At 38.6% G+C, this 13,770-nt stretch overlaps 1 protein-coding gene across 1 annotated transcript in view; it reads left to right on the forward strand.

Annotated features, from left to right (window-relative positions):
• Nucleotides 1-13,770, forward strand: part of COL22A1 (collagen type XXII alpha 1 chain) — a 630,085-nt gene that overhangs the window by 502,273 nt on the left and 114,042 nt on the right. The window lies entirely within an intron of this gene.

The following is a 13,770-nucleotide window of genomic DNA, read 5'->3' on the forward strand; positions in this document are numbered from 1 at the left end:
GTTTAGTTTTGGTCTTCTCCTTATGAAGATTTGAAAACTTTCTATTTCATTGAATGACCATTTCTCCTGAATCTATTGTTCTTAATATTTCCAAGTAAGTGATTCTTGGCTGTAGTCTTTGCTCCTTTGCCCCCTGGAATATCATGTTCCATGACGATCCTATTCTTTAGTGTTGTAGCTGCCAGGTCTTGTGTGATCCTGATTGTGACTCTCTCATGTTTGAATTGTTTCTTTCTCTCCACTTGTAGTATTTTTTCCTTGACGTGATAGTTTTGAAATTGGATTACGATGTTCCTTTCGGTTTTTATTTTGTAATCCTTTTCTTCTTTCATTAACTATTTTGCCCTCTGGTTCCAGGATATCAGGGCAGTTTTCTGTGATAATTTCTTGAAAGATATTGTCCGGCTCCTCCTTTTGATTATGGCTTTCAGGTAGTCTTTTTTTTTTTTAGTCTAATTTTGATATTGTCTTTCCCAGATCTGTTTTGCAGGACAGTTATTTTTTGCATAAAGTGTTCCACATTTTCTTTTTGAGCTCTTCCATGAGTTCTTTCTGAGTTTGAAATCACTGCCCATTTTTCTTTAGGGTTTTGCCCATAGGTTTCTTGACATTGTTGTCATCTTCTGAGTTTGTGGCTTTGTCTTCTCTGTCACCAAAATAACTTTCTATGGTCAAATTCTATTTTTGTTGTTTTTTTGTACTTTTTTTTGCCTTTTTCCTTTCTTTTCAATTCAAACTCTGCTCACAGGGTGAAAGGGGCATTGTTTCAGGCTTCTTCTGCTAGTGGTTGCAGACCCTAAGGGTTTACCTCGTGCTGTGCCAACGTTGCCTGAGGCTCCTGGGGTTCTCTCATGTCTGGTGCTGCACTGAGGGTGGAGGGGATTGGGAGTTGGCTGGTGCTGATTGAGGCCATAGGGGTCTGGAAGCTTGCTTGGTGCTGAGCTAGGGTCCTAGTGGTGGTGTCTGGTGTGTGCTGAGGCCCAGTAGGGTATTTCTGCATTTCCCCATGGCTACACTGATGTGCCTGACAATCTGTTCTCTGGAGGCTGCTTGTTTGCCTAGAGCTATGCTGAAGTGTGGAGGGCCAGTGCTGGCTGCCTGTTTGCTTAGGCAGGCATAGGGCTGGCAGCTACCTATTTGCCCAGGACTGCACTGAAACATGTGGTGATGTGTCCTCTGTTCTCAGAGCTGGAGTCTGCCTATTCCCCTGGCTATGCTAAGGTATGTAGGGGGTCTTGGTATTGGTGTTTGCCTGCTCCACCACACTGGGACTTAGGATCTCCCACTGGATTGCTGAGGTGGGTCTTGCAGCTGGCTTGCTGGCCTGCTTCCTTCCTAAACTGTATTCGCCTTTCACTAGAGTGAGATGGACCTTTCTTGCCACTCCTCCAGTTTCTTGGGTTAAAAGATTGTTCCACCCCATCTTTATGCTGGTTCTGCTTTTCCAGGATTTGCTATGGGGCTCTACTTGATGGCTTTTAGAGATGAGTATAGGAGGGTTACAATGATTTACTGCTTACCCCGTCATCTTGGCTCCCGGAAGTCTCTAATGCTGCAATTTAGAAAGAAAAATAGCAGTTGAATTTTACAGGACAAAAAAATATATACCCAATTAAAAATCCTCATAGACTCAGGTGCTTAAACACAAAGGTATAAATACGGTTAAAAAAAAACAAAGCAAAATAAACTAAAAATTATAATACAAAGAGGCCAATTTCAACTCATAAATATCGCTGTGACTTGGTGGCATAAGATCTATGACTAGAGAGAGCATAGTTTTTGAAGGGTAAATATCATTCAAAATGAACAGCATATGGATAAATGGATGATGTAGCATTGACTGTGGACACATTATACTCATGTATGGAGACCCATGATCCAGAGGAGTCGGTTTTGATGGAGTAGGTTTAATGAGGGTCAATGGACACAGAGATAAGCAATAAAATGTATTGTCATCTGAGTATATCCATCGATGATTTGCAGAGAAAAAAGGAAAGAGCCGGAGTCTGGGCAAGAAATCACAAGTCTATCACAGAACCATTATGTAACAATTGTGGAGAACTTTAGTTATCAATATGGCTGCTGAAGCATTACGCCAAATGCAGAGATCTGTTAATTTCTTAACTTGCCTTAATGATAATATCATAATTTAAAAGGCAAAAGAATCTGAAAGGGGGAATTCAATTTTGGATTGGATTTTCATCAAGAGGGAGAAACTTGGTTCTGGAGGAGAATGATGAGATCATTGAGGTTAAGTGGCAACTCCATCTTCACATTTGTACCAGAGAACAGGAGTAAAGCCATGAATTGTCTGGCATGTACCTTGGATTCTGGGAAAAATACAAAGCATCCAGAGAAAGAATAGTTAAAATGCCATGGATAGAAATTCTCTTGGAGAATTTAGTCCAGGAGGCCTGAAAAGATATAATAAATGAAATTTTGAGGCCACAAAAAGAAATAATTCAATGTATAAGAAAGGGGAGTTGTCTAAATAAATCAGTTTAACAAAATCTCTAGCAATGTTTGTGGAAAATAAGACATGGGCAGATGATAGTAAAATGAAGCAGATTAAGGACTAGTTGTATGCCTAGACATAAAAAGTTGTTAGAAATTGTTACTTATGAATTTAGAAGGAAATCTCTAGTGGAGTGCCTCAGGGATCTGTATTTGGTCTAATGCTATGTAACATTTTTTAAGCAGTGCTTTGCATTAAGGCATTGATTAAAAGCTACACAAATTTGCAGATATTGGAAAGTTGGACAAGATCACTCTGGATGCAAATTCAGGGGTCCAAATATAATGACAGGATAGAACATTGGACCAAACATAAAATAAAAAGTATATATTGATGAAAATGTTATACTTGAGTTCAGATGATCAGCTTCACAAGCACAAGATAAGTGAAGCACAGCTAGTCATCAATTAGTTTGAAAAGCTCAGTAAGACAATAGTACAGTATACCAGCCAGGAAAGCTAATGGGGAAAAAAGATGGAAAGAAAAAAAGAAAGCTAATGGGATCTTGGTGTGAATTAAGAAAGGCATAGTTTCTAAATCTACAGAGAACAACTATCACCCCTTGACTTTGTAGAATGCAAAGTTTTCTGTTTCTTGGCAGGCTACACAAGAGTAGTGTTTTATTGTTTTTAAAGTAGCGATTAAACTAGAAAACATCTAAGGTTCCTTCTAGTCCTGAAATCCTAGATTCTAATACTCAGTGAGGCCAATTTTGACTTCTTTTTCTTTATTTCAATTAATTTATTATTCATATTTTGTGTACTTGTAATTAGACATCTGAGAACATGAGTATTATTCTTGCCCTTTTTCCTGAACACTCTCTCCAAAGAATGACTAGTCCTCTCCAATCTTCTTGAATCATACTATCTACTCTGGATAGTATCAAGTTTGTGGATATATATAAGTCATGCCCTCTTTCCCCCTCCACATCCATAAGTGGCTAGGAAAGCATATTATTTGACATTTGGGGAGAATGGGATATTCTGGGTAATCAAATATACTGATTGATAGATTTACCATATCTGCTATGCATGGATCAACAATTTTTATAGCATTAGAACATAAAAGAAATTAATGTAATAGGGGCAGCCAAGTGGCTCAGTGGGTAAGAGCACCAGCCCCAGAGTCGGGATGACCTGGGATCGAATCCGGGCTCAGATACTTAGCACCACACCCAGAAATATACTGGCCGTGTAACCTTGAGCAAGTTACTTAGCCCCAATTGCTTAAAAACAAACAAACAAACAAAAAGAAATTAATGTTAAAACTTTCACAGTAGATAGAGCATTGGTTTTGGAATCAGGAAGACTTATCTTCCTTAGTTCAAATCTGATCTCAGACACTTACTAGTTGAGTGACCCTGGGCAGGTCATTAACCTTGTTTGCCTCAGTTTCCTTGCCTGTAAAATGAGCTGGAGAAGAAAATGGCAAACTATTCCAGTATCTTTGCCAAGAAAACCTCATAAAGAGGTCACAAATAGTTGGACATAACCGAAAAATGACTGAACAACAACAAAAGCATGCAATGGTTCAGAAACCACTTGAACATCTTTGTAGACCGTCAGGTGTCCCCATGAAGTTCCACATTTATACCATGTTTCAAAATCTGTCAAAAGCTTCTCATACATTGTTTTACTTGTTCCACGTAACAACCATACAACAACCACTTACTATCTCCATTCTGTAGATAAGAACACTGAGGATTAGGGAGGAGAAATTACTTGGGCACTGTTGCACAGCTAATAAGTAAATGGTAGAACAGGGACTCAAAACCTCATCTACTGAGTCCATGTCCAGGAATCTTCCCTTCACTATGTTCCCAGATACTGTGCTGAATAAGATGTGCCAAAATCCATTGTTATTCAATTACAATTAAACAGATTCATTGAAGTTATGTCACAATGCTTAGAGTTTCAAGAGATACAACTCAATTGTGCCCTCAATGCCATGATTTCTGTTGGTTATATGTGTTGCTTCACATGGTTTGTCATTGATTCATTCATTCATTATTCCTTATATTTATTACATAGAGTGCCTCATGTAAAGCATTAGAACAGAGGAGATGCAGAGATAAATGAAATTTATTACCTGTCCCCAGAGAGCAATATAGCAATGAGATCTCAAATTCAATCCAATTCAACAGAACATTTATTAAGTGAATATTATGTGCATAAGTGGGTTGCCAACACTGTCCCCTGAGTTTATTGACAAAGAAAGAAAAATAATACAGAAATTACTAAAATGCAAAATGGAATATTGGTAATACATTAAGAAAAGTACAAACAAAGCACTATGTGAGGTCTGAGTTAGGAGAAATAAATTCTGACCTGGGGAATCACTGAAGGCTTCATGAAGTGGATGTTATTTGAACTGGATCTTGTACTCATGCATTTAAAAAATTGTGTATGTGTATATAGATATATATATATATACACACACACACATATATACATACTTGTATAGAGAGAATGGCATATACATATGTATATGTAATAAAATATATAGAAAGATAATATATACATATGTATATATAATTATATAGAGAAAATAAAATACCTATATATAAATATAATTATATACAGAGATAATATACATATGTAAGTATATAACTACAAACATATACGAAGAGGAAGAGAAAGACAGACAGAACTACAAAGAAAGTGCTGTTGGAGCTCAAAAGAGGTAGTGAGTCACCTGTTACTGGAGGTGTCAAAGTAGCAGCCAAATGCTCATTCATCTGGTATGCTATAGAAATGACTCATGCATTGGCTAGGAGTCTGGAATAGTTGACCTGTGAAGTTCTTTCCATTCTAAGAGTCATTGGAGCTATTCTTAGGTTCCTTTCAGTCAAGATGATTCCTGACCACCTTGTGCTGAAATGCAGCCTGTACAGTGAAAAAAGAACAAATTGTGACATAAGACCCAATGGGATCAAGTTATGCCCCCAGACACTTACTAGCTTTGTGAACTTGAACAATTCACTTAATTTCATTCTTAATTAATTGATTTTATTTTTGATTTATGGAATAAAACGAACATTTCCCATGATTAATTCATTTAATTTTCGTTCATTCAACAAGCATTTGTTGAGTACTTACTAAATCTCAGATTTCTGTATGCTACAGATACAAAGAAAATCAAAATAGTCCTTTCCTCAAAAAATTTACTTAGTATGAAGGGGAAGCAACATGTTCACAGATAAATAAATACAAAATATATGCAAAGTGTTTTCCAGAGAAGACATCGCCCACAGTTGGGGTATCAGAGAAGGTCTTGAATTGGAGTAGTTGGTGTTAAGCTGCATGGTTTCTTTATCTGTAGAACAGGTGAGATACTAATCATACTACCTAACGCATAGAGTATTGTGAAGAAATTACTTTGTCAACCTTGAAGCCTATAGACTTATGAACTGTTCGACATGACTGGTAGATAACATCCAGACATAATAGTGCCTGGTGTATAGAGGGGTTTGAGGAAGGAAGCCAAATGAATGAAGCTTTCATCAGCAGCAAGTTTTGTGGTGGCCAGCAGAGGGCAGCATCATCCCAACTGGGCAGGCAGTATTCCCACTGATCTGAGTAATGGATGATAAGGAAGCAGGAGGAGGAGGGAAAGTCTGGAAATACAGGTGCTAGGACTACAAGGGAACATGACATGGCTAGCTTAGTGTTATGGTTCTAGGAATGGTGAGTCAATTTAGGACCAACAAAATCTCAAGAAATTGAAGACATTTAGGCTGGGAAAAGAAAATTGGGGAAGAGGTGGTGTTTTGACGTACTACCACAGAGAAGAAAGGTCAGTTTTTGTTTTGTTTTTTCATTCTTAGTCCCTTAAGGCAGAAATAGAAACAATGATTGAAACTGAATAATTTGACTTCAGCTCAATATGGGGGGGGGCAGGGGTGAACCACATCATGACAATAAGAATTGCCTTGGGAATTGATGTGTTTCCTTATTACCAGAGGTTACTAAGAAGATGACCAGTGTCCAGGGATGTTATGGTAAAGTTGCCTATTGAGGTATTCATGGGACTAGGTCAGCTCTGATGTTACTTCCTAATCTAAGCTTCTGTGACTCAAATCTTAAATGACTCAAGGAGATCAGAAAATGTAAGGGCTGAGTCAGAAAGTCAATAAGAAGCTAGAAACAGGGAGGTCACTCATCTATCCAAGGCAAATCATGCATTGACCACTCTGTGTACTCTGGATCTTTTGGCTATCAGGGATAGCCATCCCTACCTAGTTGGTGCATTAAAGGCCCTGTGCCTTAGCATACCACACATCAGACCTGGCAATGAATAGCTTAATAAGCATTTACTTAGTGACCAGGCACTGTGCTAGTCACTGGGGGTACAGAGGCAAAAGTAAACAAGACAACAGTCTTCAAGGAACTTACATTCTCTAGAAAAAGAATATCTATATGCATAAAGTATATGTACAAATAAGCACAAGGTAATTTGCATGGGGAGGCACCAAAAGTCAGGAGAATAAGGGAAGGACTTAGGTAGAAGGTGGCTCTGAGCAATGGAAGGAAGCAAGGCTTCTTTGCATAAGAGCCATGACAATAGCTACATTTTCATAGATATTTAAAGTTTATAAAATGGTTTGACTTAATAGGCATAATGACTGTTCCCATTTTTACAGATGAGACAGTTAAGTTTCAAAGAGATTAAATGCCAGCAAGCAGATCTATTTGGTCAAGTGTTTATTAATTTTTAGGGCTGCCAGGCAATGGAGGCATGCCATGTACTGGAAAGCCTTTAGATTTGGAGTCAAAAGATGTGGGTTGGAGTCCCAGCTCTATCATTCACTACATGTGGGAACTTGGACAATTCTGTTCCACTCTCTTGGCCTAAACAATAATGGGTTTGGACTCAACAACCTCTAATAACCCTTTCCACTCTAAATACTGTGCTCATAAGTGTCTTTCCAAATGTCACACCATGTGAACTAGGGCCCAAATCTGAGTCTCCTGACTATGGATCAGGTGTTCTTAGTGTGTGTGTGTGTGTGTGTGTGTGTTTGTGTGTGTGTGTGAGTGTGTGTGAAGGATCCTTTTGGTGAAGCCCACGGGTTCCTTTTCAGAATAATGTTTTGTTTTTAAATTCATAATTCAAAGAAATAATATATTTCAATGATTGATGGATGGATGAAAATGAAGTTATGATTATTTTTCCATCCAAGTTCATGGACTCCCTGAAATCTACCCATGGACCCCTTGGAGGCCCCAGGTTAAAAATGCTTGCTTATACATACAACTTTATCTCTTTCCATTGTGCCACACAGTCTTTCTGTACTGGCACTGTGAAATCAAATGCTGTGGTTTTGTACATATACACACACACACATACACACAAATATACATATATACACACATAACCTAATCTGGGTTATCTTTGGTTCATCTAGTGTAAAACTTAGTCTCATTAATGGTGGAAATAACCATACCTCATAGTAAGAAAAGACTACTGTAAATCACTTTTGGAACACTCCTCTCCACAAGAGACCAGCTGAAAAACAATTTGCCAGGTCCACCCCAGAGGCTGTAAATCTAATCTTGTTTTGGTATATTTCCACTGCTTTTACTGAATTTCAACTTGGGCTTTGGTTATCAGATTTCCACATGTCCTTTCTCTGGCTGCTGGCCTGAGCCTCTGTGTCCCAGGAATTTAAGACAGAAAAAAGGTTCAAAGGCTAGATAAGGTGAGAGAGATGGGGAAGGAAAGGAAAAAGAAAGGGAAGAGTGCAAAGACACTTTGGTTTAAGAGGAAAAGCTTTAGGCCTGGAGGCAGAAGACCCAAAAGCATCTCTAACACATACTGGCTGGGTCTCAATAGGCAAGTCACTTAAATTCTCAGTACCCCCAGGCAACTCCATAAGATTCTAAATTTGCTAAGAAGTTGTTGAAATAGTTTGCTCACCAGTGGTTCCCTATACCAGTGAAATCGTGGGTAGAGTCCCATCCTATCCTACCCCAGCCTCATTTTCCTTATCTGTAAAATAAGGATTATTGGTATTTGTGACACTTAATGTTCCAAAGTTACTTTTTTTTTCTTAAAGAAAAAGTACCTTTTAAATTAGAAAGTGCTATGAGAATATGAACTATTATTATTATAGAAAGATACACTTTGCATGCAACTCCTGAGTGCAGGATTTGGGGATTTCCAGTGCATTCTCTCCCACCAGTCCCTAGTTTGAAGACACTCCTTTTCTCCTTACTGTAGAATTCTCCAAGTGACTTTTTTGCAGATGCTAGTGGTTTCTGCTGTGGGGAAGGAAGCCAGATTGCATTGATTCTATCTGCCAACCTCTGCCCCATTATACCTTAGAGGGTAATACCTATTGAGACAGTTGTTTGATTTCTTGCTTTCCATTTATAAACCATTTCTTAAAAACAAACAAAAAAGTCCTTTAATCTTAGTGCTGCCTCTAATCTCATTGTCTGAACCATTAGTGCTTCAGAATAATCTTGCCAGAAGTATGGATAAAATTAGAGTCTCACTCCTCCACCCCACAAAAACACACTAAATCCTTCCCATTCCTAATGGTAGTACATATTTGTGCAATGATTATGAGTAAGTCACTTCACCTCTAAGCCTCAGTTCTGTAAAATGCATCTTCATCTGTAAATAAACCTTCATCTGTAAAATGGGGGCATATATAATATATAATAGCTATTTATATAATAATTATATTATAACTATAACTATTTCTATAATATTTTGCTCACAGGATTATTGTGAATATAAGGGTGGGGTTGATTGAACCAATCAATCACCCTTACCCCAATTGAAGTGTCTAGTCTCTGCATACTTACTAGCTGTGTGATCTTGGGCAAGTCACTTAATCTCTAGGGCAAGTCACTTAATCTCTACTTATCTCAGTTGATGGTTTATAGAAGTATTTTCTCAACCATAATCTCATTTAGTTCTCTCAACAATTCAAGGAAAAAACTAGTGAGATTATAGCCACCCCATTATTCACTTGATTTCCTCCAATAAAATGTAAACTCCCTGAAGGCAGGAATTGTGTGTGTGTGTGTGTGTGTGTGTGTGTGTGTCTAGCACTTACATAATGCCAGACTTAGTGTATAGGTCTAAGAAATGTTTATTGGATTGGATTGACTTGAATAAAAGTCTCAGACTCCTTGGAGTCCAAACCTGATGTTCTTCCTACTATATCATACTATTTCTTCTTAATAGCTCAAGTCCTTCTTGCTTTATAAAGACCTTCCAGACCATTTTACTTTGAACTGGATTCTTTGAACTAGATTATCTCCCCCAAACTTGCATCTGAGAGTATATCGGGGCCACCAAGCACGAATCAATAGACCTGAGTTTCTTCTTTTGACTTCTTCTCTTCTGAACTGATCACTTAGCCTAGATGGCCCTCTATAGTTATCTATCTTGTCAGGCATATCTTTAACAAATCTGTAAGATCCTGAAAGGCAAAGGCCTTGTCTTATACTTCTGCTTATAACCTGACATATAGTAGGCATTTAAGAAATACCTATTGAGTGTTGAAAAAAGGAAATTCTAAGCAACTTCCTAACAAAGAATGGAATTGCCATTTTAAAACTTTCTAGAACTAAAAGGACTCTTAAAGGTTATCCAATCCAACCCCTTCCTTTTACAGGAGACTGAAAATTGGAAAAGGGCAGTTGTTTGCCCAAGCTAGTAAATGAGATCATCTGAACTTGAACTCATATCTTCTTACTCTAATTCCAGTGGTTTTTTTCTCCTACTGAATGACACATAGAAAAAGGTACAGCTGTTGCCCCCCACTCACTTCCCCCACCCCCCAACAAGGGACTGCCCAGAATCTTTTATTGAATGGAATTGTATTGACATAATTGAAGGTATTGTGCAATAGTAGGTAAAGTTCTGGGCTTAGTTTGAGAAAAAACTCTCTTTAGACCCTTCCTGGGATGTTCAGTAGCTGTGTGACCATGTTCTGGCAAATCATTTCATTTCCCTGTACCTCAAACAGCTCCATATACAATCTAGTAGACTATAGATGGGTTACAATCTTATTAATATAAGGAGTTCCCATGCTGATAAAATCAGAAGTACAGGACAAAAAATATCAGAGATTTCAGAAGTGATTTTCCCAAGGTCAAACCATTAGGAACTGACAGGAGAGAGAGATTTTAACTCAGGCTCTCCTTAGTCTAAATCCACTGCTCTCTCCACCTTTTGACACTCACTTGAACATTTCAGTGGATCAAGGATCTCACTTGTATGAGTCTTCTCTTTACCCTTGGCAACTACAACTCTCCAGCACATTCTCATATGGTGGGGTTCTATCCAGGATAATCTTCTATTTAATTCAACAAACATTTAGCAAGTAGCTAGTATGCACAAGGCTCTGTATTCGTGATGAGAGAATATGCTTCTCCAGAAATGAAAATGACAACAGAATGTCAGTATTACCTCTAAGATTTTCTCCTTCTAAATCCTGTTATCTGATGATTATATGTTATTATATATAGACCGTTTCATTGAATGATTATGAGTAAGTCACTTCACCTCTAAGCCTCAGTTCTGTAAAATGCATCTTCATCTGTAAATAAACCTTCATCTGTAAAATGGGGGCATATATAATAGCTATTTATATAATAATTATAACTGTAACTATAATATTTTACTCACAGGATTATTGTGAATATAAGGGTGGGGTTGATTGAACCAATCAATCACCCTTACCCCAATTGAAGTGTCTAGTCTCTGGATACTTACTAGCTGTGTGATCTTGGGCAAGTCACTTAATCTCTACTTATCTCAGTTTCCTCATCTGCAAAATAGAGACAATAATAGATAAAATGAGATATTTGAAAAATGCTTCTAAAATTTAAAGCACTACATAAATGGTAGCTATTAACTAATGAGATGCTACACCCTGATAACTTTGTCAAATGAGACATATCTGTTGAATCAGTCAAAGATATTGAACTAAATCTGAATAACCTAATTTATCAAGTTGAGGAATAAAATGTTCCTACCCGCCATATGAAAGGAAGTGATGCTATAAAAGAAAAGTGTTGGGGTTAATCGAAGAGTCTCAGTCATACCTTGTGAGACTTTATAAAAAAGAAGCCAGTCAATCAGTCAATTTATTAAGCATCCACTATATGCCAGATATGTGCAGGGAATAATAAAAAAAATAAGGCAAACAACAGGCCCTGCCCTCAGGGAATTTACAGTTCAATGGGAGAAACAATGTGTGAACAAGTATATACAAAGTGAGCAATAGAGAAGGTAAGAAGTAAATAATTAAAAGAGGGAAGGCACTGGAAATAAGAGGTGTTGGTGATGTCTTCCAGTAAAAGGTGGGATTTTTATTGGAGCTTAAAGGGAGATATAGAGGTCAGTAGTTGGAGTTGAGGGGGAAAGCACTAGGTTGGATCCTAGAATGTGAGTAATAAGTCAAGAGAAGGCAGTTCTAGTGAAGCCACTAAGAGGACTCACTTGTTGGTAGGGGAGGGAAAGAGCCTTGGAATCTTCCCTCTCTCCCCTTTCCAAACTGCCAGACTAGAGGAAAAGCTTTGACACTTTGAGGTATCTGAAAAATTTGGACTTCTCATCAGTGTCTTAGCAGTATCTCCAGAAATAACAGTGACTGGCAGCAATGTCTATCTACATAGAAAGCCAAGGACAAACCAGATAACACTCAGCAAAGGAAACTGCAGAGTCTTACCAGGAGCCCACTAGAAAGCTATGCAGTACTTAAAGAAAACATCATAAGGACCCCATGCTGGGGGAAGAGGGAGAATATAGTACTTGCAGCCAAAATCTTCAAGGAGCTGTGAATTCTCCATTTTATTACATCATATGTTCTAAGATTGAGCCCATTTTCCCCTGCATTCTGTAGGTACTTGGAGAGTGTGCCGTTGCTTGAGGGAGGGGCTGGAAAGTGGGGTAGAAACTATTCTTACAATATACCCCCCCTGGTTAATTGATATCAACTGATAATTACTGGGGTACTCCCAATCCCTGGGGACTTTTGAGCTATACAGTTATAGAAAAGACCTCACCATAGAGTCTTAGAATAAACCCTTAAAATACCAAGGGCAAATGTGGGAGCTACCCTGTGGGGACCTGGCTTGCCAGCATCAATAAGAATTGGGGCAGTAAGGGGCAGCTGACCCTGGAGTCAGGAGGACCTGAGTTCAAATGCAGCCTCAGACACTTGACACACTTACTAGCCAAGTGACTTTGGGCAAGTCACTTAGCCCCAATTGCCCTCCAAAAGGCAAAAAAAAAAAAAAATAGAATTGGGACAGTAGATCCAAAGGTTAGACTGTTGTGTGGGGTATGGGGACCCCAAAAATCCCCACCCCCAAAAAACTAAAAGTCAGAGGTGTCTTGAGGAAAGAACAGGAAATTTTATTCAGTTCTCACAAGAAGAGGGCAACCCTTCCACCAGTACAAACCAGTGGAATGCCTCGTGTTACAGAAGACAGAGCAAGAATATATACCCTAACACAGTCAAGCCCACTCCCACAGTTGTCCCTTCTCCCATTAGCTGGGAGGCCCGTTTACAATCTGAGCGCGAAATCTCCTGCAATGATAAGGAGCAAAGAAGCCTGCCACTATCTCTCAGTGGCTGGGAGGCAGGCTTACAGTCTGGGTGGGGAAAAGGACAAAGAATATGGAAATAGGGGATAGCCAGTCCAAGTGCACCTATCCTTATTTGGCAAATGCCAAAGTGAAGAAGGGGGAAAGCACTCTAAGAAATTCCTAAAATTCCTGAAGGGCCTAAGGCTGATTGACAGCAAGGGAAGGGGGGAAATGTTTTAGGCTGTGTAATTTCTTAGGAAACCCAGGGCCCAGGTCTGTGTAGTCTTACAAAAATCTGGCTCTGGTTTTTGAGATAGTCTCTCTCCCTAGAGGGTGTACAGAGACTGTACCCCCACTCAATGTGAGGGATCAAATGCACTCAATCCTAGAAAGACTTCTTTCTTTTTTGCCTTTGTACTCATGATACCTATAGCAATACCTAGCATGGAAAAGATCAACACTAGGTCTGTATTTTAATTAATACAAGGAACTACCAGGTAAGGAAACTCCCTTTATTAATACAGGCTGCTACCTTCTCTGCCATTCTTAACCATAGAGAGCTGTACTTAAAGTGCCTTACTCTGGGTGGCGGCTTCAGGGACTGGAATGGAATTCTGGTCTTCCTGACTTCAGGGCCAATTTTCTGGATACTATGTTTAATAAAGGTTGAATCAAATTTTGATAATTATGAAATGAGT

Source organism: Petaurus breviceps, unplaced genomic scaffold (genome assembly GCF_028583685.1).
Source record: "Petaurus breviceps papuanus isolate PSGF00001 unplaced genomic scaffold, PetGlider_PUasm1.0 98, whole genome shotgun sequence".
Classification (NCBI taxonomy): domain Eukaryota; kingdom Metazoa; phylum Chordata; class Mammalia; order Diprotodontia; family Petauridae; genus Petaurus; species Petaurus breviceps.